This window comes from Neolamprologus multifasciatus, chromosome 11 (assembly GCF_963576455.1).
Source record: "Neolamprologus multifasciatus chromosome 11, fNeoMul1.2, whole genome shotgun sequence".
Lineage (NCBI taxonomy): Eukaryota > Metazoa > Chordata > Actinopteri > Cichliformes > Cichlidae > Neolamprologus > Neolamprologus multifasciatus.
The window spans coordinates 13,651,046-13,677,260 of NC_140449.1; the positions used below are offsets into that span (position 1 = coordinate 13,651,046).

At 40.7% G+C, this 26,215-nt stretch overlaps 1 protein-coding gene across 8 annotated transcripts in view; it reads right to left on the reverse strand.

Moving 5' to 3' along the window:
• Positions 1-25,070, reverse strand: part of LOC146507958 (zinc finger protein 516-like) — a 47,404-nt gene extending 22,334 nt beyond the window's left edge. For 2 of the 8 annotated variants that reach the window (XM_085176908.1, XM_085176915.1), the window contains exon 1: positions 1,479-23,817. The gene's annotated coding sequence lies outside the window, so the exon portion shown is untranslated. The other 6 variants (XM_085176909.1, XM_085176912.1, XM_085176911.1 and 3 more) reach the window with 6 other exon arrangements.
• Between the last annotated feature and the right edge of the window lie 1,145 nt (positions 25,071-26,215).

Sequence of the window (26,215 nt, forward strand, 5' to 3'; positions counted from 1 at the left end):
TTGTTTGTTTGTTTCTGGATCTTCCGGGGTTCACATCTGGAGAGAATCTCAAAAAAAAACAGTGTCAAACTGTGCAAGCAGAGGATCTGTTTACAGATTTGTTTTCACACAGCAGTGCCGTCGCAAAGGCAGACGTAAAAACCAAGCTTCATCCATTTAGATCCACCACTGGTAGCAAGGCAAGCACAATTTATTTAAGAGTACTGTCTGCACCGGCTGCAACAGCACCCTCTAGAGGCCGTATATTCTGCCTGCAGAGAACATGTGAGTAAAAGGCATGCTCCCATTTGGCTGCACAGTTTTTGCAACTGTTTGCTCGCCCTCACCGTTTTGCTTCTTTCTAACAGAAAATGCCACCATTCTGCCTTCATCACAGCAGTCGCCTCAGAGGCGTCCACGGCACAAATCTCCCGTACCCGGGTTTGAGGAGATTGGCTTTCATAATGCAGTCAGTCACTCACCCTGTCACCTTATCACTGGTAACGACTCTAGGTCATTCTCATGTGGGACATCCTTCAGCAGAGATGGGATCTGTTTCCCTCCCACACAGCAGCACAGAGATCAGCGTTTGAGGTTACGAAAAAAAAAACAGACAGAGGGGGAGAAAAATAAAGAGTGGACCTTCTGTTAAAATGAACACACACACACACACACAAATACATGCAGAGGGAACTGTGGAATCAACAAGCAAAACAGAGGGGTCTTTTAATGTCCCATACATACATACACACACACACACATCTTTTGAACGTCCATATATGCACAATGTGGGCTTTTACCACTGTTTCATACAGGCAGCATTGATAGCTTAACAGCACATACAGAAAGGGCTCTCATACACACACACACACACACACACACACACACACACACACACACACACACACACACACACACACACACACACACACACACACACACACACACACACACACACACACACACACACACACACACACACACACACACACTGCTTCATGGAGCATAACATACAGGGAGCACTTTACAAATAAACTTACTATCCTCTATACAGTTGCTCATAAAGTGGAGACATTCAATGCTCAGAGTGGGACAGAGGCGATGGAGTCTTAAACACTCACACACACACACGCAGTGTATTCTCAGACCAATCAATAATCCATTATGAACAAACTGCTCTTCACCTCCCACCCAGCTCTAAACTGTCAGACAAAGAGGTCTGCTGTATGTGCCACGATGAAGAGAGAGAAATAGACCACAGCCGGATAGGCATCTCTAACACACACCTACAGGATGTTCACAAAAAAACAAAAACAAAAAAAGAAACACACACACACACACACACACACACACACACACACACACAGGACAGTTCTGACATTTTTAGGGTAAAAATGCTGTAGCTGGGAAAACAAAAAACAAAAAAAAAGAATCAACTTTTTGTGGTTCACAGATCAGTTTCTGCTCCAGTTGCTGTTAAGTACTATTTATTGACTTACATGCCATATACCAAAAATCCTGTCAGCAGCTGTGAGAAGGAAACACACATAAAACTTTCTTTCTTCACTCTAGAAAAAAAAAGGGAAAAAAAACATGTTGTGTCAGTAAAATATGTTCAGAATTGTGTACATTATTCCTGCACTGCTAAGAAATGTATGCCATCATCCCTGCAACATTTTTCACATATCTCCACCATAAACCAAAAATATGCTTGCTTGTGTGTGTGTGTGTGTGTGTGTGTGTGTGTGTGTGTGTGTGTGTGTGTGTGTGTGTGTGTGGCTAGACAGGAGATGGACTTCCTTTAGAGAAAAACTGCAGATGGATGTGGTCCAGATGTGAGTTCAAGCGACTTTTAGTCCCGTTTTGTGCTGGATTCTTCCTGGTAATGCTAGCTGCGATGCCCAAAAGTGACTAGTTTTAAATGACTTGTTTTGATTCTGGCTCAGACCGTCTGTACCCACTCATGCCTGATTCTTCTGATTGTGTATTTAACAAATTAAACATAGTCTAATGACAAGATCTGACCTCCTCCATTTTCCCATCCTGCACCCCACCCCTAAAGAATTTGGTGTTCTCTGAATGAGGTCTGGCAGAGTTTGTGACTCCAAACTGAATCCCAATTAGGGCTAACCTATAACCAGATCTCTGACCAATCAGGGTCCGGTGTGGGCTGAGTGATATTATAGTTTTCCCTCTCTTCCTTCTCTTGTCAGAGCAGGTCATTCTCATAAGCAGGAAGAGCAGTGGGGGGTTTTGTGGCATTGTTGGGGTCTCCAATTCCCATCCTATCCCTGGTCCCATCCCTACGCCCCCCACCCATCCCTTAAACCCAGCCAGAACAATAGAGGGGGTCCATGCAGTCTGTCTCTCCTCAAACCGCCACCCCCCTTCTCTGATAAATAGACTGAGAAGGGATCCTGCCTGCCCACTCTATTTGCGTGAGAAGGGCCTTTGGATAGAAAGATCCCACTGGGTCTCTGTTTATGTATGTGCGCTTTTGTGTGTGTGTGTGTGTGTCTGTGTGTTTAGGAAGTGGCAGGTGTTTGGGTCAATACTGTCATGTTACATTTTAGTGACCCACCCATGCTTGTGGGATTACTGGACGGGTCAGGAAAAAGAAGAGTGCAGTTCTCAGGCCCACACACTAACCAAACACACTGCAATGGAGGCTTTTGTCTTTTAGTACGATTCACTGTGGCTGCAACTGCAATCAAAAGAGACAGCTGTTGTTTTAAGTAATTTATTATTATTATTATTATTATTGGGTTTCTCGTGTATCACATGAAAATGGATAAAGGCCAGTACTTTTGTCCCCCCTGCCAAGAATTGTGAGAACACTACATTTTCCATTGTTTGATACCTGCTCCCACAAGTATAAAGCCAACAAGCGCTGCCTGCTCTTATGGACCCAACCATCTTCAGCTTCCTCTGAGACACACTGTGTGAGCGTGTGTGTGTGTGTGTATAAGTGTGTGCATATTTCCCTCCCCCTCCTTCTCAAACTCGGCCTGTTTTTCTCACACCGCTCGTTAACCCCTGGGTGCTCCTGCCCACAGTGCCCCCCTCAACACACACACACACACACCGTCTCTAGCCCACTCCTAAACCACAGCAGCATTCCTCACACACATACACAAACTAGGATCTACTGTCACCGTGCAGGGCAGACTAAGCCATCATAACCCTCGCGTAAATTACCTCCAAGTTCAAAAACGAGCAGACACGTTTCTTGCGAAAGACAAGACTTCTTGTGCGAGACTGCGTTTTTTAATCGTTGGTTCCTAAGCCACTAAACCTAACTTTAACCCCGAGCCCAACATTAATCTAACCACAACCCCTAAATCCAAGTCTTAATCCTAAAGCACTGGAGTGGATGTAAGGATGATCAGAACGTCCTTATATAAGGGGATCTTTTTTGATTTTCCCTTACATGGAAAGACATTTAGGGCCACTCAAGCAGAACCGTTCTGCACACAAAAACAAACAAGTCATTTAGAGAGTCGCAGCAGTGTTTGATCAAAGATAAGACGTTTCATTCTTTACTGCTCGGATCTGTGTGAAAGGCTGCAAATGCAACTCGTTTATATGCTTTGTCTCTGGGTAAAACTGAAGGCATTGGGGTTGGGAGAAAGATGAAGAAGAAGCACAGTGGCAAGGCACTATAACCACTCGTGCAGTAGAGTTAAATTGAAACTTCTCCATCTCTTTTAACCCCACTCCCTACTGTCCACTCTCCCTGCCTTCTTCATCCTCTTCCTCTGCACTCTCCTCAGTCTCACCCGCAGCCCCGTGCGACCTCTGCAGTTGAACTTAAATCAATCTCTCTGAAGTGTAATTAGACCAGGGACCTCAAAGTTGGCCACCAGTCTTCCACCCTGTCACACTTTCTGATGTAACCCTTTTATTTTGTGGCTTGCCGAGGAGAGATAGTCAGGCGGTTAGCGAGTTTGCGCACAGGTGCACACACGTGGAGATGTCGCTTGCACACAAACGTGGAAGAGTAAATTTTGTATTGATCAAGCTGTTGCATACTAATGGGCGTCTCTGAGCCTGCGCTAAGTCGCCCAAACAACAGCACAAAGACTGAGCATCAGTGAGACAACAGCCAAGAATATCTTTTTGTAATTGACTCACAAAAATCACAATTAACTAACTTATTGCTTATTTTACCAGCTAGCTATGGCAATGCGATTTATTAAAGGCCTTGTGTTTATCATGATTCTCCTTGCAGCTTTTTAGAAAGGCTGAAATTTTACTTCAGACTGGAGCGTTTCCACAAACATTATCTCAAATTTCAACATCACCCTCCTCAGCATAGTATTTAAAATGTGTTAGCGTCCAATGTTCTGCTGGAAAACGTAAAAAGGTGTCCATGCCGAGGTGTTGCATTAGGTGTCTTTCAGAATATGTGGGGCGGTTTTGTGTGTGTGCTTGAATACAGTTTGTTTGGCCCGCTGATTTGCTTGGTTATTTGCTTTTTCGTTACTTGCTGTGCTTTTCTTTTCAAACCTTTACCTTTGGGCAAAATCTGAAGATCACATCCTGTAAGAGTTGTCAAGAGCACACATGAGAACCAAACAGGGCAACAGGTCTGTTTTTGAGTCTTTTTGTGTGTGTGTGTGTGTGTGTGTGTGTGTGTGTGTGTGTGTGTGTGTGTGTGTGTGTGTGTGATACAGGATGGGAGGGTTTCCACAGAAATCTCCTGACGGCTCTACTACAGAAATAGTGTGTGGGCTCAAACAGACAGTTGTTGTTGTGGGGTGTTCACACACTGAAATAGAGTACAAACACACACACACACACACACACACACACACACACACACATTATAAAGAAACAAAACTCCAAACAAAGTAACCTCAGGGCAAAATTCAATTACTTCCCTTGGAAAAACTGCTACGTAGAATACAAAAAAAGTTTAAAGACATCATTGTATGTGGATTTGCGAATAAGAGCGTAAAATAAAAGTAATGCCATGCTCACTTTTTTTTGCTTTTGTGGATGGGAGCGTCGCAGGTAATTATTATAGCTATCATATAGCTTGTTTTAATGGTATATGACAAAAATATCAGGCATAATAAAGTCATGGCTAGCTTGCTGAATTAATGCCCACTGACATGGTGCATAACTGTTGTTTCTAACAATATCCGAGTTACACTATAGTGGAAGTAAGATTCTCAATATTTGCACCAGACTAGTCTATGCACATTTCACACAGGAACTTCACTTATTTTTGGTCAGTTCAGTTATACAGCTTTGAATGTTAGATGGTAGGCAAACATAGCAGAGCACACTGGCGTAGCATTTCTATCCATCTGTGTGTGTGTGTGTGCGTCAGCTGCTTAAACTTAAAAGTAAATGTAAAGCTGTCAAACAATAATAATATATAGGTAAATATATAGCTAATACATTTAAATAACTGAGTAGTCAAATGTGCATGAAAGCACTTTGTTGTGTGTACTGCTAAGTTAAAGCTAAGCTACATTAATAACCGAACCCAAGCCCACACAAGTTTCACATTCTTTTGAAACACTTAACCTGTTCCACAGATATGAAGTCACTGCCAGCAGATCATTAGCTTAATTAGCGCTCCTTCTTTCAGCCGATACCTTGCACTTCTGATTGTTTTTAGCCTAGTAGATAAGTAGATGGCACTTCCCCTTTATAAACCCACGAGGACGAAATATTCAAAGACACCGTGAAGAAAACAAGTTCATAAGCATTACTTTCTATAATGAAGATTTCTAATATAGCACCAAAAAAGAAAAAAGCCAGACAAAGACAAAGGTCAGGTAATGATGCCCACATTTGCAGTGTTTAACTTAATTTATCTCTGTGTAAATACCTGTCCAAATTATTAGAGAAAACTAGAGCTTACTGAGTAGTTTCTGATGCACTATTTTGCTAGAGGTCCTTATCCTCGCAAACCAGCCATACAAATGTAGAGCTACAACTTGGCCCTTCACCCATTTGCTCACTGAGTAATGATGTAGCTCACACAGAAGTACCTTTAACCTGCATTACATCTGAAGGCCACCAGATGGTGATAGTTGTGATTGCAAAAAGACTTCAGCTCTATAAAAGTCTGTGAGGAAACAGATTTCTGACTTAGCCCTCGTAAACATTTTACTGTTTAATTTATGGGCTCGGTTACTTATTTTGGGTCATATTGGATAAACAATAGAGTCTATTTTGTAATCTATTTTTCAAAATAGAGGATTATCTGTGGTATGAAACCACACTGAAACTCACTGGCTAACAACTGGTCAGAGGTCTTTAACCAAGTAGGTTTAGAGTCAGACCCGCCCCTCCTCATCACATCTGGCTCTTTTGGCTCTCAGGATGACAACAATGGAAAGGGTCGGGGGTGTTAAAAGGGCACTTCAAAAACAAATAGGTAATGTCACAGCAGTTACAGTCATCTTTTACACAGACTGTGCTACTTGTATTGTTAGTAAACCACAATAATTTAAAGAACAGACGTGGTTTGCCATTTGAAAATTTGCAGTAAATAACTGAAAACAAGCAAACAAGATTTGTTTTTTTATATGTTAACCTGTAAAATTTGAAATTTGAGAAAACATTAAAAGTTTACATTTAGGACTGTTTTGTTTGTTTTTTTGTTTCTATGCTGTAAGAGTGCGTTTAAAAGAACAAAGAGACAATTTGCAGCGACATAGCAACATTAGCTAGGAAGCTAAGCTAAGCAAATTTGCTTAGTTTGGAAGCTAAGCTAATTTGCTGGTGTTAGATTAACATTTACTGAACAGACAAGAGAGGTGTATCAGTATACTTTTCTATTTCTTTACTAAGCTAACACTTTTTTAGCATACAAAGCAAATGTCTATAAAATCACTGACCTAGAAACATAGTGGGCCTTAGGGGATTATTACAGTGGGAATATGAAAGTGACACCACTGCAAATATAAGATTCCACAAAGTTCACTGAGGTTACTGTAAACTTATTATTGACCATTATGAGGAATATTCCGGGAGTTGTTTATGTGCATGTGTGTGTGTGCACGTGTGTGTGCACACTGACTGTAACATCTGCCTAGGATTTCATAGCCAAAAATAATAAAATTTAAAAAAAAAAAAAAAAAAAAAAAAGAAGCAACAAGCAGGAACTGGGGATGCAAGATGAGAATAACAAACATTGTTAGCCTTTCATGTGGGACAGAATTTTTCTAAAGAGCGCACTAAAGCTACATGCCATATTTCAGGCTGTGCACAGGCTGACAGGCATTACTGTTAGTGTGAGCTGATGTGGCTAGGTGGTCGTGATTGATGGCTGTATAAAAAGAACTGGAGATCCCATCTGGGTCACGTCTTATCAGGCTGACTGATTCACATTGATGAAATCATGCTGGCTTGTTAACCCGCCCAGTGGAAAAACCCTAAACCAATACAGAGGAAAACAAGGCAGCATCAGAAACAAGAGAGGGAGATAGATGCATGTCAGGGAGAGTAGAAAAGGCTGAGCAAATAATGAGAAGGAGGGCAGCAGAGGGAAGATAAGTGGTAAATAGTGATGTAAAGTCATGGCAGGAGATGGATTAGGATAATAAGAGCTGACTGAGAGGAGCGAGAAGGGAAGATGTGGGAGATCGAGGTAGAAAGAGAGAGTGCGAGAGCTGCAGCGTTGGAGCTGCATACTGCAGATGTCCATTTTACAGGCGTATGCAATATTTTTAGGAATTTGGACTGCAAATCACCACTGTCTGTTGAGAAGATTGGTAAGAAAAATAAAACTTTTAGCTCATTAGTACTGCATTTTCTCCCCTTTTTTTGGCTTGTAATCAAATTCTTCAGGAGAGCAGAGTCCAAACACCAATACCAGACATCACAGCGATTATTTGCAGAGCAACCACAGCACAGGAAATTGGCTAGAATGCACTGTCTCTTAACATTCATCCAACAGTCCTACAGAGACAATCTGCTAGTATAGTTACACTGTAACAACCCCCTCCCCTCTTCCTCCAACCAAGCTGTGCAGCTCAAATGTGGATGTGTGCATGTCTGTTTGTCACGTTTCATATACCTGCATGAGCTTTTAAACACAGGATATTTTCTTACTTTGTTTTGATATATTTTACTTGAAAAATGTTAAATCAAACAGGCAACAACAACAACAAAAAATCTCCCACTACAGATTTCTAATGTTTGTACATAACAGTGAAAAAAAGAGATCTAAATCTGCTACTATATATACACTGATGGAACATCTGTCTTCAGAGGTTTAACTGAACAAGCTTGTTTCAAAAAAGCGGCAGCCAAAAGTCACATTTGACAAGTTTTCTTGCAAAACACGACAAAAAAAGGAAGATGAACAACACCTGCGTAAGTGACACAAAAAAACTACAAAACATGAAAAACCTGTGAATAACTAAGTAAATTACATCCAAGACACTTCAAGTATTTCTAACAGATGAATATAAATATGATAAAACAGGGAGGAAAACACTCCATATGCATCTAAATCAGCCCACAATGTCAGTTTATTTTCCCTCCAGATGCAGGTGGGCCTAAGAAAACCAGATCACTTCATTCTACTGGCAAACAAGCAGAATTGTGCAAGCCGCCTGTTTGCAATAAAACTCCATGCCACAACCTGATCTGCACCAGTTGCACTGTTTAGATAGTAGTGGGTTTACCAGATTGACATGTAGAAGCAAGCAGAACGTATACCGGCATGAATGTCAGGCTGCCACCCTGTCTAGTAATAGGTTATGTGATAACAAATAATAAGTTAATGATAACAAATTGCTGTATTCAAGTATCTTGTACACGCAGTGTATGAGTTTATGAAACAACAAAATTCTCTAATAATTCGGAAACACTAGGTTTTCAGACTTTTTGAACAATAGTTTTAGTAATGAAATAATTTTTGTAGTTCTTATATTTTCCTGTTATTTATTACTGCTAAATAAAAACTGAAGCTTTCAGTAGAAAAATGATTCAGTGGTACTTTTAATTTGTAGGGTCTGTAGTATACAATATTAAATTCCTTGAGGTGATAGCTGCTGGGCATCAGCGCTATATGATTAAAACAGTTGAATTTTATATATTTAGCACCTCACTGACTGATGATAAACATGGTTTATCATAGTACTTTGATTCAGATTGTAACATGATGGCAACAAAGGTATATAACAACTATAAAGAGTAGCCTACTTGCCCACATAACTTTTGCTCTGTACAATCACACACAGTTCCATCATTAAGTTAGCTTGACATCTCTAGTTTGTAAAAATACCTTTTTTGGAGAGCTGCTGGGGCTAACGTTTGTGATCCAAGATAAACTCTACACAATGACTTTCCATTAACTTTTATTGACGTTCGAGTATTTATTGAGATAATACTTTCATGAGCATAACCTGTACTAAATGCGATTTTCATTGAGCACCAAATTTAAATTTGTTAGCAAATGTAAACATGTTAAGATGCTAAATCTGGAAGGTTAGCATATGTTACCTCTTTTAAAAATCACAAAGAGCATGCTGTTGCTCTAGCTATTGATATGCTACCATGCTTCTGGTAGCTTACCTCAAAGCAACTTTGGGGCTAATTATGGCCTCAAAGAGTAATAGTGTGGTTAGACTCTTTCAGAGTCAGACTTTGCCTTTTTCTTTAGCTGTTACAGTGTGTTCATGGAGCTACAGTAGTCTACAACAGACTTTTTGAAGTTAATGAGCAGTGTTGGGTAAGTTACTTTAAATTAGTAACTTAGTTACATTACTAGTTACTTCTATCAAAAGTAACTCAGTTACCTCAAGTTATTCGTTACTTTCAAAGTAACTAGTTACTAGGGAAATTAACTTTGGTTTTACTCAGAATTCTCTTATTAATGTGTTGCTTCCCTAACTGGATACCAGCAAGGATGCCAGTCTTCTAGCTTGCTTACATGTTAGTGCTATCCTGCCACAAATGCACTGTGTCACCTAATGGCCTGAACCTAAAATGGCAGTGTAGTAGTGTGAGTGCAAGTTAATGATGAAATGAATGAAACTAAATTAGAAATGAACAATGTTTGTTTTATGTGTCACTTTTTATCTGTCTGTTTTAATATATTTCTATAGTTTCAAACCTCTATAAATGCAGACATCATTTTGGGGTTGATGCAACAGTGTTATAAATCTAATCTTTGTACGTAGTATCACTAGGAAGAAGCAGTGGATAACAAAACACGACATAAACTTTTGAAAGGTATATTTATTTTTGCCATTGAAATGGGTAGAAAGTATACTTTTAGCAGTGCCAACACTAAACTGTACCTCGGACCATTTAGGAGCTGTAGGTATCAAAATAGTGCAAATAATTTAGTGCAAAAATGGTTCAACATAAACACAGTGAGGTTTGTCCATTCTTTGTAAACTTAACTGAAAACAGCTGAAGTGCACCAACTGGAGACCTCATGTTCAGTAATGGCGGGCAAACTTAAAAGTATTTTCAGCCTCAGAAAGAAAAATAAAATAAAATAATAAATATTTTCAGCCAAAATAATATTTCCTCCAGTCAGGTCATGTATATAAATAAAATATGATGTGCTTCAGTGGTCTAAGATTCTAGCCTACATCACAGCGCCACATGCACTTTTTATGTCCAACACGTAAACTGCAGTCGTGGTGCTTTCGATTGTACTCGGAACTCGGAAATTCTGCCTTTCGAGTAGGAAAATGTAGTTGACTCCAGACTGCAGATGAGCTGCATATGTGTTTAATAGTAATTTGTTTTTGTAGAGGGCTAGCAAAACCGTCGAGGGCGTCATCATATTGGAACCCCGACTTCTCTGACGAGGCTAACCAGAACGCCGTTTACTCGAGTGTGACATCATTCCCAGGTCCGTGTTCCAATTTCCGAGGTAAGTCGAACGCAACACACGAAGTAACGAATAACGACCCTATCTAAATCCCAGAAACGATAAACGCGTTCCTGATTTTGGCATAATAACTAGTTACCGTGCTCGTTACCACAATAATAACATAGTTACTGTAACACGTTACCTAATAACGTGTTAGTCCCTTCACTGCTAATGAGTTAGTTTATCATTCAATTCTGGACAGAACATATTGTTCCTGAAATATTATGTCTGGTGCACCAGTGGTTAAGGCACACCACACAACCACAATGGCCATGGTTCAATTCATGATCAGAGAAACTTTGTAGGATTTTTTAACTCACTGTGTTCCATACCTTTCTATTGTGTTAACTTTTAAAAATGTAAGATGAAAAACCTCCTGAAGGTCAAGTCAAACTATAGAAAAAAGAGGCTGTCTGGCAGCTTTGCCTGTGCTCAATCTCGATAAACTCTCTAACTTCCAGGAGATATCTGACTGAATTTGAATTAAGTTTTGTCTATCGCACCAAGATGACTGTATATTATATTAAAGAAAAACTCTAAGACAAAGAAGGGTTAGAGTTATGTGCTTAGACATAACCATTCAAGTTATGTAGTTGTAGCAATCTACCCATCTAGTCTTCTTTTCAGTGAACAATCAATTTTGTATTGTGATAATGAAAGTCTGAGAAAAAGCCCAAATTCTTAATTGTAGCAGCTTGACGCAGCTCACCACTTAATGTTGAGTTGAGTAAATTGGACAGGCAGCTGAGGATAATATAGGAGAAGGCAAATATTGCATCAAACAGTGATGTTTGCACAGCTTTCCCTAAAGAGATCAGAAACCTCCAGTGGGAGCTGCTTGCATTACCCAGGCCATTTAAACCAGGCAACCAGCCACCTAACCACTGCTAAAAAGCAACAGCTCACACATGAAGTGAGGGACAGAGGATCGAGGATTACACAGTCCCTCTCTCCAAACCGCACCAGTGGACAACTTTACACAACACACTGTACTAACTGAAGATGGCAGGATGGGTTACTAAAAATGGACACAGCTAACTTCTAATAAGAAACATAAACACATGGAGGCAGACACAAAGTCTGCTGATAAACCTGCATTTGCAATAGTATCAATTTAAGATAAGCAGGGCTCTACCATACAAAAAGGAAAAAAAAATATGGCACTGTCATAGCAACAAATATAGTTTAGGATCATATATGTGGTCGTACACGTGGACAATAATGTGGAAGCATTGGAAAGAGTCAGGGCAGGAGACTAACGAAATTAGTTGCTTATATTTCCAGTGTGATGCAGCCTAATTAATTATGTATTTATTGTAGAATTAACCAATACCTCATGCACTGAACTGACTAATAAGGCAGTCTAAATTAGTTCCACACATTTAGTAGCAGCACCCTTTTTAAGCTGCCCATAACAATTCCATTGATGTTTGAAAATAGAAACAGAAGTTCTAAATTTGAACTTAAATTTGGCCCAAACTGATTTTTTTTGCTCATACAAGTACTCTAATTCATCCACACAGATCCGTAAAACCTCCTCCTTAGTTCTACCTGGCACATGCATGGCACAGAGCTTGCTGCCCAGGTACTTAAATCTGAGTACACCACCTGCTTCTGGGACACAAACCAAATTAAAAAAAATCAATATGCATTTAAAGGAGTCATATCAGTATATGTACAGCAGTAAGCCAGTACGACGTTACAGATAGTACAACTATCTGTTGGGGGAATTTACATCTCACACTGGTCTCAGTATGATTCAGTGTAAAGTAATGCATTTACTGCATTAAAATGTTTTGGGAGTTTTTTGACCCACTTCCAGATTCTAGTTTCTAGACGAGTCCTGACCATGAGGAGTTCTGACCTTGAGTCTCCTGTTTCTGTGTTTGAGATTATGCCCAAGATTAGGACTCTGTATATGGGTCAGATTTTTTGTATGATTTATTAAGGTCTCATTTTCAAGGGAAGCCTGCCTTTTGTGACCATCCTTAAGACTATTAATTAGGTGATTTTGTACAGTTGGTCAGGTATAATCTGATGGGATTAGCGGCTACGCTCTTTAAATAGAGGTCTGCAGCCAGGGATTAGATGATCGCAGCCAGTTGTATTTAAGAGCAACAGATTTTCATCTCCTCGGTTTTAGTTTTAGGGTAAAAGAGCAGAAACAACCACTGCGCTGTTTGTTGCTATGTGCAGCATTTAAACATGTGCAAATATTGAAATGAAAATCTGGGGTATTTGCTCTGCTGGCCTCATTTCTTTTTAGCAGGGAGTTTGTTAATAAATCTTTGCTATTGGGATGGGTTTATCTGGTATGGTCTAGGGCTGGGGAGGGCAGTACCAGGGGCCCTTTTACCTTCCTCCCTTCAACCATCCTCCTCACATCTGGATACAATGTAGGAACAGGGCACTGAGGCCAGGCAGATAGCTAAAGGGAGGCTGTCTGTGTGCTGAGGGATTCTTTACAAAGCATCAAGAGTGTTGCTGCTGCTGCTGCTAGTAGCTGTGGATGTTGGGGTGTTAGGGTTGTGTGTTGTGGATGGGGGGTGGGGGGAAAGGTGGGGAGGGGGTGCTAAAAAGCTCCCTATCTTTGGTCTCTTCTTTCCTGTGTAGTTGACTGCAAGGCCCCGGAGCAACAGACGAACAGAGAGACAGCTGGGAACAGAGGTAAAAAGCAGACAGCAACCAGGAAACACAATGGGAGACCAAAAACAGGTTTCTGTTCTTAACAAGCTAAATTCTGGACTGGATATGATGCTGTCAAAGATTAAATACAGTTATAACTGTGGTATTACTAAGTGAATACTAAAAATGAAAACCACTGAAGCTGCAGATTTTTTTAATCTACACAAAGTTTTTCCCAAATTCTCACACAAAGGCAACTTTGCCACCGACTGTCCAGAATGATGTGTGTGATGTTAGTAGGAGGTAATGTTGCCTCCAGCTGTTAGCTCAACACTCAAGCAGCTGGTAGCTCAGTAGCTGATTAAGTCAGATCACTTCTTTCAATTTTCATACATCCATTTCTTTCTTTCTTTCTTTCTTTCTTTTTTTTTTTGGGGGGGGGGGGTCTTTCTTTTCCATATTGTGAGATTTGTAGTCTTTAGTCCCAACTGATGCTAACTCAAGTGGCAGCACCTGAGGACATTTGTTAGACTTCTCATCGCTCCCTTGGGAGACAAAAAAAAATCTTTAAGTAACTTTTTTTCTCTTGAAAGTGAACTTTAATTTTAATATTACATAATTGTTTGATCTAAGAAATAGACAAACATAGGCAAAGAGCTCAACTAGTCTCTACATCTTCAGCTGGTCTCACTTGAAAGAGCACAATGCAACGTATGTCACTCCCAGTCATAACAACGCTTCAGTATTTGTGCTACTTCTGACTGCAAACTACAACCTACTAGCCATATGGAACAGACACAGAAAGATAAAAAAAAAAAAAAAGTTAAAGAGATAAGGTTGTTTTCCCTTCTCCTTCCATGCACAGGAGAATCCTCGAGAGCAGATCAGACACGCACATGGCCTCCAATCTGCATCCAGATTGATTTCATCACGCATTCATGCTTGCAATTCACCTGGATGTCTGAGCCACACTGAGATTTCGGGTGAGCTCGCTAATCTTTGGGCAACCCTCTTCCCCCTCACCTCTGTCCTCGGTGACCCTGACGCCTGCTTGACCCAGAGCACCTCCTGGTCCTCCTTCCTCAGTGATGAGGAAGGACACTGTTCTATGACTGTCCCTCTTCTCCAAGAGGGCTTTAATTTTGCTATAGTTAAATAGACAGTGGTCTCAGAGTAAATATTACTCAAATTTGGATGTTTTTCTGTTTTTGTTTCTTTGCTCTTTCTTGTTATTCATTCTATTGATTAATTTTGAGAAAAAGTAAAACATGAACATTTGGGGAGTTTGTTACAGCAATTGTTGTATTTTTATGTTATATTCCCTTAGCAGGAGGTGGTTTTTCATCCATTATGATCAGCATTTGTTTCGGGGTTTGTTTGTTTTTTTTAAACAGAGTAAAGTCCATCTTTCCATCTATAACACCCACAACCCGCACACACACACACACACACACATACAAACACAACTCACTAAAACACATCGTGGCAAGGTTAGGCTGACATCAGTGGCTAACGATCAGTTCCTCTGTGGGCTGAATGATTAGCTGCAGTAGCCTGGAGACATTTCCAGCTTGTTTCCCTAAGTTAGTCAGACATGTAACATCACTGGCCTTCAATCTGGACTAACTACATCCACTCCTCTTCCATTTTCTCTCTGATTCTGTGTCCCCCCTCCCCCCAAAAAAGACTTCTTCTAACTAATAGACGTTGCTAGCAATGTAGTAGTAAATATGGGGCACTTGAGATGGATCAAGTCAAGTGGAGAAGTAGACAGCAGACTTTAAAGTGTGTTGTATTTAAAGTTTTTTTATATTTAAGAATGGAGCGACAACAGTAGTTAATGAGGAGGATTAGGCAACCCTGTGTGTGTGTGTGTGTGTGTGTGTGTGTGTGTGTGTGTGTGTCTAATATGGACAGTGTGGCAAGAAGTAAAACAAATTAAAATATTTGCAAAGTACTTTTAAAGTGGTTATTCATAACTTCCTCTTTTTTTATGTTTGCATTTTTAGTTCCCATAAGTGGCATTCTTTTTCTTTGTCTGTGCTGCCCGAGTGGAAGTCACCTATTCTTAACTTCTTCCCTGCATATAAGTTTTTTTGGACTGTGGTAAATTTTCCAAAGAAATGAAGCCTTAAAAAAAATCTGAACCTGTACATGTAAGCAATGGGGTTCTTAAAAATTTCTGTAGGCATTTGCATCCCCATTTAGAGTGTGTTTATTAAATGGCAGGGAATGGGTATGTTAAAAAATTAACCTCTCTTCTTAGGAAACGGTTCACCCAACCCCCCACCCACCCTTAATGCCCTCTGGGCTGCTGTGAGTTTGGATTAAGTTTGGGTGCTGCGTCCCCTCCCTGCCGAGCCCTGTGAAACACACACAGATACCTACATGCTAAGTGACTGTGTCGTCTTGGTTTATCAAACCTTAAAAAAGGACAGACATAAAAACCAGGCCAGGCAAGGTAGAAAGAATGCAGAGATGGAGATAAAATATTCTTCAACTGATGTATGCTTACGCACTCTGCAACAGTAAATATGGAATGCTTCTTATCTCGGTTAAAAGAATATTCTGTAACGAGACACATATTTCAATATAAAGTAAGTAATAAATCAGTGGTAAATGGTGTTTATTTAGCCAAATTGAAGGTATCACTTCTTAAATTCCCTTTGTGTAGCTATCTAATTAGACCGTGTATGTGAGTGGTGTGCAGGATATGTGTGTGTTTGTGTAAAGCAGCAGATCAATAAGGGCAGTCTACTACAGTGACATCTGGGCTGGACAAAGACTGCCGTTCCTCTCCCCTTCTCCCTCTCTGAATCCCCAATCATAGCCACGTGGTCCTCTGGGCTGTTTCTCTCAGCTAAGCTTATTTCTCTTCTTTAATCCAGCAGCAATCACAGCAACGATGCCAAGCTTCGGTTCATGGACGCAGGCAAAAATCTATTAACTATGATCACTATGTCAGCTCAAACCTGATAAGTGCCGCTAATGAATCCAGCGCAGTCAGCTCAGCACTGCGTTGCTCCTGGTTGTTATTTCATTGTATCGTCAATAATGCGTAAGGCGGAAAATCAACGTGAGTGACGGTGATGGACAATGTGGCTTGTAATGTGGCAAAGGAGCTTGTGTTTGAACTGAAGCAAGAGTCAGATTTTCTGCAAAAACTCTCCAACACATCCCACTCTTTGTAACTGAAGAAATCTATGTACTGACAAGACTCTGCAACACCGCTTGCATCCATACAGGCCCAACCCTGCTGGGAGCGTCGTCCGCTATGGCGGCACTAATAAATGGAGTCAATATCCAACCCTGATCATCAGATCATCAGCCACTCAGTGGGGCCCACCCCTGATTTCGGTGATGGTCCCAGCCTACTCACAGCTGGTGAAAATATTATTTATTAGGGCAACTAGTAGGAGTATCAGCAATAGCGCTAATCAGACCAGGCAAACTGTCAGTGGTGGAAAACTGCAAAAATACTGGCACACACCTACACGTGTCAAAAAGGTAGAATGTAGCGCAAATGTGTGACACACTGGTTTAGTAGTTGATATAACAGTCCGACTGTTATATCTTTTTCTATTTAATATCTGGTTCATCCTGCGTGAGTCCTGTAGAGGTTTTGGTTCGCTAATTGAAGTTTTTAACAAGTTTTGTCTCAAGAGCAGAAGGCTAATGCTAGCATGTAGAATTTGCATGGCTGCTAGAAAAAGAGAAAAGAAAACTTTGCCATGCTTTGTTAACGGCATGCATTTGGCTCTTGTATCAGGGCAACCAGGCTTATTAGACACACAACACACATAGCTCAGGTATGGAGATAATGTTTTAAAAATGTTTGTTTGCTAGGTTTAGTAGGATGAGCTGCCATATTTAGCTAAGGCTGCCAGCAGCAATTGCAAATGCTTGCTAACATTATTTTAGTGTACTTTCTATTTTTTCACTACAAAGTATGGAAATATAGAATTTATATTAAATTTTAAAAGCTCAAATTGACCTGTTTTAGGGGGTGTTATACTAATTTAGTTATTTATTCTATTTGTTTGTTTTTTCTTTTTACCAAGAACCAAAGATCCAGCTCTTACCATCAGGCATAAAAAGCACATGCAAATACACACACGGGTTACGCTGTTGATTTCATTATTTAAAATGGAAACAAACGTATGTGTTCTTGTAAAGCTTATACCTAAGAAGAAAAGAGTAAACATATAAAAATAGATACTTTAAATATAAACTGAGTAAAAAAAAAAATACATTGCAGTAAGAGGAACCTGTCACACTAACGACTCCTAACATCACTAAAATACTTTGGAAATGAGCAATCTCGCAATGACTAAAAATGCTACCTTGTGTCACAAACAGTTTCCATTAGACTCTCAGTGGATGTGTGCAAATGACAGTATTTAGAATGTGACTTTTACAACATGAAAAATGTGGAATTTAGTTGAAAATCATTACTATAGGTTGCACCTACACCCACCTAAACCAGCTTCAGCTAGTTTATGAAGGGAACGGTGCTCTGCCATTATTGTATCAGTAACCCTAGTAAGGATAGATATAAAGTAAGCTGTGCCAGATGTACTCTATATAAATGTGCACACTGGGTTTTTCTGGGTTTCTTTCTGAAAAGAAAAAAAAAAATCTATATATGGCTTTCAAAGGGAAGTTATTCACTCCTATTAGGGCTTGCTGTCTCAGAGGGGTTTTCCACCACTGCATTAGTAAACTTTAGGTGGGAAAAAGTGAATCCTTCCCAAGTCTGAAGATCACACTTTGCTGAATAGATGCGTACTTAATTTAAATTTTAAAAAAAACACCATTGTCTTTCTCTCCCCACCCCAACACTATCAGTAGATGACTAAAATGGCCTGTGCCTAAATCCCCTCCCTACCCCCCACCAGCTCTAACCCCTTAACCCCTCTCCTATCTTAATCCCCTGATTACTACATCATTTTATTTGGGTCTAATTTAGACAGATATCTGTCTTCACAGTTTAGTACCTGGACAATGCTGCTTGGCTTGGCACAGACTGTATTGATCCATATGGGAGGGGGGTGGAGGGTGCAGGTGCAATCGGAATAAAGAGATTAACTGCACACCTGTTATCAAAAGTTTTAAGAAAACTGTGGGCACCACAGGAACAGAAGTTAGTAGAGAGGACAAAACATCCACTGGAAATGTGTAGGATGACAGCAAATGCAAAATTCCTTCTGATTATCCTAAGCAGTAAGCAATACGTTTCCCACGGAGGGCTCATTTATAATTTAATCCAGGAGCTTGGTGTTTCTAGGCTAACACAGAGAGACTGCCCTTTCAGAGTGGAAACCCCCACCATGTAGCAGGGAATCAATGCCATCACCACAGAATAGACACTAGACCCCGTATTAAAATGATGTGGCTGTGTGGAGCACCAGTAAAAAGACAATAAATTGTTTGATTTTTGCATCTCCAATCCAACTTCAGCATGTCACAAAGTTACTTAACCATGTAAAGGCAGATGCGTACATGTTTGCTTTCATGTAAAAAGCACTGATATGATCTAAAACATAACAAGGAAGAGCTGAGAGAGGGAAGGGGGGGGGGGCAGCAGGGCACACAGAATGACTTTAGACTATATGCCTCTGCAGAAAAACATATCTGTCCTCTGATTTGATGACTTTGTTTCCTTTCATATCAATTATAGTTTCAAACCACACAACATTACCACGAGCAGTTGGGACAGAGATGAGAAAGTACGGTCAAAGCAGGGTAGTAATTACAGTGGAAAATGGACTGAATGGATCGGATTTACGAATTGTGTATGCAGGACAACACAATTAGCCAGCTTTGGATCCATTCTCTGTGAATTCAGCAAGGTCTTCGATACCACCAACAGAGAACGCTCACACCCCAGTATTACAGGGAAAAAAGGATTTTTACAAAGGTCTTTACTAAAAGATTTAGACACTTAAGCCATTGCCATTTTCTGAAAAAGATACTAACAGGGATTATTATTGTTGTTCTAAATCTGTGCACCCTGCTTATGAGGAGGAACATTCATGTTTCTCGACAACTTTTTTTTTTTTACTACTTTTTTTCTTCCCATCAGTTCATAAGAAAAATATACCCTTTTTTTAGCCAATGATTTGCTCTTTACACTGACTATTTATGAAGTTTTTCTCTTAAGGTCTATGCTGGAAATGACTCAATGAGAGCATCAACAATGAAGTGGAACAATAAAGCTCGAGGCCAGACAGACAAAACACTGAGCTAAAAAGCCACAATAGATCTTGCGCATTATATCACTACAAGCAGAACTTTCCCACTGAACATTATCAGTTCATCCTTTCTTAATGTCTATATACTAGAGCAGCTTTAATACTGATTGTTGAGCAAGAGACAGTTAGGCAAATCATAAGTTTTACCCCATGTCCAGTTCTGAAAATCAACTATAAACAAGAGTCTGTATAGTGTTTAACCCCCCTCCAGTGTGGTGAAGGTAAATGACTCTGTACATGGTGAAAAGGCACAAGGCAGTAATGAGTAATGAAAACAGCCGAGTTAGTGCTGCCATTCAGTAAAGGGCCTGCTGCTGTGGAATGTGAGGCGCCATTCATTCACATGGGTTAAAAATGCATTTCTGCCACCACAAAGCCCTGCCTTGTCCTCATTGTTTCTCGCCACACCAATAAAACACTTCTACACTCTGAAGGGACAATACAAACCCCCACTCCAAAAAAAAAATTTAATTGCTAATTTTACTCCCACAGATACAGGAAGAACAGGAGGGGAGGAGTTAGGGGCTGGATGAACTTTACAAATTAAAAAAAAAAGTGTCCGGGTAAGATAAAAAGTCAAGGTATGGCTCAGAGTTTGATCTTGATAAGCACAGGGATGGAAAACTGAGTGCACAAACTGCGTGCGACAGACAGGCAGTTCTACTGAAGACATACGCAGCACTTCTTCGGTTTATGCAAAGACACGCAGGTGGAAGGCAATCAAACACAAAGGCTTCACTCGAGCCATGCATAAGCTCTCCGGGGACTTGTTTGTGAATGTGAGGCATCTGTGCTTTCCAAAAAGTTCTCAACTCCCTGAACATGACTTACATTTGTATTAGTCAAGTGATGAACCGTCATAATTCACATTTAAACACAGGTCATGTTCCTCTTTCACTCTGCTGCGATGGTCAACAAGTGACGTCACTGCTTATTTACTTCTATGACATAACCTTCTAAGAAAAAAAATAATACCCCCAACGCTGAACTCGTCAGCTACAGTTAATCCTGTTTGCAGCTTTTCCTTCACTCTTGGATTAAGAAAAGGAAAAAACCTAAACAAACAAAAAAAATCAATTAAACATTCAGAAAAACTACTTTTTTTCCCCCAAACACCTGCCTCCATAACTGACTAAATCTGTTTGCCTATCACACCTATTCTTGTGAGTATCCATGAGGCTCAGATCACACGTAACTGCTATTTATTATCTAACAGTCAATTTGGGGAAGTTAGATCATTTATTGTTGTTGTGCCGCGCTGCAGGGTGTTATATTTGCTGGCACGAGCACAGGGCGAGAGTCGCAGGCCTAGAAATATTTAACATAATGTCTAACATGGGGGAGACAATGTAATCCTGTCTGCAAAACAACGCTCTGCCTCTCTTCTTCCCTCCTCCCTCATTCGCTCCCTCCGCTCTCTACTTCTTTCTCTTTCTGTGTGTGTGTGTGTGTTTGTGTGCGTGACCCTTACACAGAAGAAAAATGCTGTATCTTTCAACAGCTACAGGGGAAAACAGTATGCCACAGAAAGTCAATCTCAAAGAAAATAGGCAAGAGAAAACTGGCAGCTGAGGGTCCCGTGCACAATTAGAAACAAAGCCGTTGTAGCGGGGGACAGTGAAGGGAACACAACCCTTTTGCCAAAATGTTCTTACTTGTAGGGAACAGCTGAATATCACAGTATTTGGTGTATACGCATGTGTGTGTGTGTGTGTGTGTGTGTGTGTGGAAACTCCACTCGATACAAAGCCACCATTATTTAGGCTCCTATTTGAAGTCAAACTTCCTACACCAGCAGATAAAGAGAACAGCTACCCCCCTCCTCCCTCCCCGTGTTTTTTTTTCATCATCTGTATTGCTCAAACTACAAAGCAGGAAGGTGAGCCTGTTTTGGCACATGTGCACACTGCCATGCATGCGCACACTTTCTCCTCTATCTCTACTGCAAACTATGCTTTTACATAACTGTCTCCGGTGATAACTTTCTTTTCAACCCCTTATAATATGCATCACTTTATTGATTTTGTTTTATCCTCCTTTATCACCTACAGTGCAGCTATCATTTACACTTACTGCTACCATTAAGACGTTTGAAAGTGTTTTATGATATAGTTCTAATATCCCCGTGAAGCTCCTTTGGGATGTCAGTTTTGCCTACTATTTGCATAGCACCATTCCTAAGTGTATCACAGGATTATGTTGGCTTCTTCTTCTTCTTCTTTGTTGTTGTTGCTTTTCCTAGCCACAAGGTTCCACTTATCAGTCAAACATTCCCCAAAATGACCCTTATCTCCACTGTAGCACATGCCGGTTTTTTTTGTTTTTTTTTTACTGTCCCTCTCTTAGTCACTTCTCTCTCGCCTCTCACTTAAAGGAAATGACAAGGTTTCAAACTAAAGAATGTGTAACAGCCAAAGATTGCAGGAGCACCAGCAGCTGCTGCAGTAGTAGCAGTAGCAGCAGCAGCAGTAGTAGTAGTAGTAGTAGCAGCAAGACCAGCCAGCACGAACACACCCTCTAAATTACAAACAGTAATAATTATGTGAACTCACTTCCTCACCAGTTAAAACAACGCTGAGCAGCTCAAACAGTCGGAGAAAGAAAGGGGGCGGGGGGTGCAGGTTTCCTAAAGCGTCCAAGAGTCCAGATCCAGCAGAGATACAGAGGAGACCCCGCTGTGTGAGCCAGTGCGGCGACTGACAACAGCAGCCCGCTGATCAACTTCGCCACAATCCTGCACGATTACTATTATTATTATTATCTCGGCCGAATTCCTGTCTCCTTGTGTTGTAGCTACCACAGTACAGGTTCCTCTCTCTGCTTCTTTCTCTCTGTCTGTCTTGTCTCTTGTCGTTTCGCTGCTGCTGCTTTTAGGTGTTGTCGGATATGTCATGACTCAGGGATAAAGTGACACACGGTTGGAATTATGTAGTAAATTTAGCAGCGACGTAAACAAATACTACTGTATGTTGAATACGGCTCTAAAAGATAGTGTACATTATGGCGTGTGTTGTTAGAGCTGCTAGCCAGTTAAATGGTAATTATTTTGCTTAGGCTACATATATTTATATAGTTTCTGTATTTTCTGGTTTCTCTCATCTGCTCGTCTTTTGAGTCAATAACTTTTGTACTCAGAATGATCAGATAACGTTGGAAGACGTCACTTTGCGGATTGCATCGAATAAGAGATTTATTGAGTGATTGGAAATAAAGGTCGCGCAGGGCATTGTTGATTTAGATTAGCCTGTAGTTTTTGATGTCACTTCATTAAAATTAATAATTTCATGTATTTGTTACTTTTCACGTTGAGTCACTCCATTTCCTACAATTCGCATGCGTTTCAAGTAAAGGAAGCACACTAGGCTGGTCCACACAGACTATCTTTTCATAAGCCATGCAACATCCCCCATGTCACAGCGAGATTCAACAAATCCTTCCTCTTTTAAAACCACCACACACTACTTTCTGATCACATTTTCTAGCATGTGAATGGCAGAGGTTATGAGAGCACCTGAACGCACCGTGCATGGAAAGAAGCCCCATCTGTGTGTGTAAGAGAGAGAGAGAGAGAGATTGTGTTTGTGAAACGGTGAGGTGCAAGATCGAGGGCGAACAAAAGAGAAGAAAAAAGTTTGTCCTCGCGGTGTCACCAAACCTCTGCCCCCCACGCAGAGGACTCACATTCCACTCTCCGTGCTTTCACGTATGTCCATCGCTTCCTATTAGGGACACGTGAACTGGCGCCCGCGTGTGTGTTGGCAATTAATGATAAAGTGTCCAGAGAAGTGAAGAAGACACTCATCTCACAATGACCCCCGTGCGCAAATGTGCTTGTGTGTTATATTGGTATGAAATCCCTTTGACACTGGTGTTCTGGGCTTAGTTTTGCACACGCACATACACTCCCTCATTTTTGTATCACAGTCACCTGTATGTACACGTCACATAATAGGGGTTATGTGGAACAAGGCGAAACAAGCCTCAGCCATCCCAATTGTCTTGCAGTATACCCCCCCTTGGAGCTTAGTGCTATTGTGAACCTTTACCATAACAGCAGGCACACATCCTGTAGGTGTGTGTCATCAACTGCGGGGGGGGGGGGGGGGGGGGGGGGGGGGGGGGGGGGGGGGGGGGGGGGGGGCAAGTAGTAGCCCCTACTTACACTATCTCACACGAACTACACGATCAACCCCCCCCCCCCCCCCCCCGTACTTCAACACCCCCCCAAACACACACACACGCGTACGGGCACACACTCCGCATGCAGATTGTGAGAGCGTCAGCAGGCGCAGAGATTGAAAGAAGAAGAAACGCGACACACCAGAGAGCTTCCAGCGGTTTCAGATCCTCATATGTAATGTCTAAAAGAGCCACCGGACCCCGACTGCTGCCCGGCACCTGTGCCTTGCTCAGTGGCAGTTGTGCCATGTCTATTATGTAGGACACGGCTTCCTAATATGGATATTGCCCCCACCCTTCCCTAACGTCCACCTCCACCCTCCGTGTGAATAAAACAATCTCTAAAAAAAAAGAGAGAGAAACTGTTCCTCCTCCTCTTGGATGTTTTCTGTATTGAGCCTCTGAGCTGCCTCTTTTTTTTTAACACTACTCAGAAGTCTACAGCTGCCATCTGTGTTTCTGATGCTGCAATGATAGAGTTTATTATCCAAAACATTACTCAAGGAAGAGGTGTGTGTGTGTGTGTGTGTGTGTGTGTGTGTGTGTGTGTGTGTGTGTGTGTGTGTTGAGCTGATGGAAAGTTTGCCTGAGCTGAAGGATGTCGGTGGAGCATATTAACCAAGTACTCCACCTTTTATTCAAACGCGTTAGTTTGGTTTAGTCCCTTTTTTCTATCCTTCTTTTTTTTTTTTTTTTTTTTGAAGGATCACATTAGGTACGAGGAGTCTCAAAAATTCGAAGTATCATCAAACTGCTGTGACTCACTCAGTGTCTGTAAATCTGTAAAGAGTGGAGAATTTATACACACTTGTACATACTTCTGGTTATATCACATTGAGATAGCCATACACGATATATACACACACACACTGTTATATATATAAATACATATGTATTTAAACCAACCACTACACCCTTTCTTGCATGTAACCTATTTATAAATCTAGATCAGACAATCGCATACCACCTACAACCAAATTCAAACACCGACGAGATCGCCCCTGTGTTTTTCTATGTGTCTAAAAGGCAGGGAAAGACGAGATGTGCGTACCTGCGTTATCCAAAAGAATAATCCAGGGTGACTTCAAGAAGCACAGACAATCCTAAAGGTGAAAGCATGCTCTTTGCAGTGTATGCTGAAGAGTATGATTGAGTAGGTCGAATCCATTCTGTTCCGTGAGGGGGGGTGGAGCAAGGTTTCCTCTCCGCTTTCACTCGACCATCACGCTTGTGCTTCGTTTTTGTAACACATGTATAAACTCAGCTCTTACCGTTCATATCACACAGGCTCGTGACTTAAAGTAAATATGCTCGACTTCGTGTTTGGGTGAGTGTTTTGGCAATTTCCTGACACCCCTCTTCTCCAACCGAATGGTTTCTCCCGCATTAAATGGAACTATCTGCTATTGTCTCATCAGCGAAAAGTTGTTGATACTGCTAAGGACTCAAAAAAGTGCGTCAGGAGTGTGAAACTGCCCAACCCAACCACTTCTTAGAAAAACGCTCAGGTTTTTGTTTTGTTTTGTTTTTTAATGCCGCGACACATAAAGACACAAGATGCCGATGAAATTTCACTCTTCTCCCGTCGAGTCTGATTATATTGACTGTTGATCCAGGGTGTTGTTGAGATCTAGAGTATAGAGATATAGAGAATATATATATTGCAGTATATATATATATATATATATTGCAGTTAACAAAATCTGAGTAACTACATTGTGTGTTTAACCTTGAGAGAACCTCTTTCCCTTTTTTAACAAAGCTGTTACATACTGTACAATGACACATAGATAATATGCTGCCAGCATATTTTCTCATTCTCTGCTTGTTAAACATTGATTGTTTTGTTTTGTTTTGTTTTACTTGTCCTTGTGGAAAAGCCAGTATAAGCCTGACACGGTAACTATACAAGCGATTTACAGGCAGAATTTGCCCTCAGTTTAAAGATCTAAAACTGGCAAGATAGTCTTACAATGTGTATCTTCTTCTTCTTTTTCCTAGTCTGGTTTAAGTTAAGCAGGTTGTTAATCCTGTTACACAAACACATGCACAAACACACACACATACACACGCATGTAGAAGAGACAAACAGAATAACACAGAGAGGTCAATACTAAAAAGTCCAATACACAGACATAAGAGAAATTCAATGACTGTCAGCGCGCACACACACACACACACATAAACAAACACACACACCCACACACACATACACAAACACACACACACACACCGCTGCTAGTTCTATTTTTTGAAATTTAGTTAAAATGAAATTATTTGATTAATTGGCTCACTTTTTTCTCTTTGTTTTTAAGCA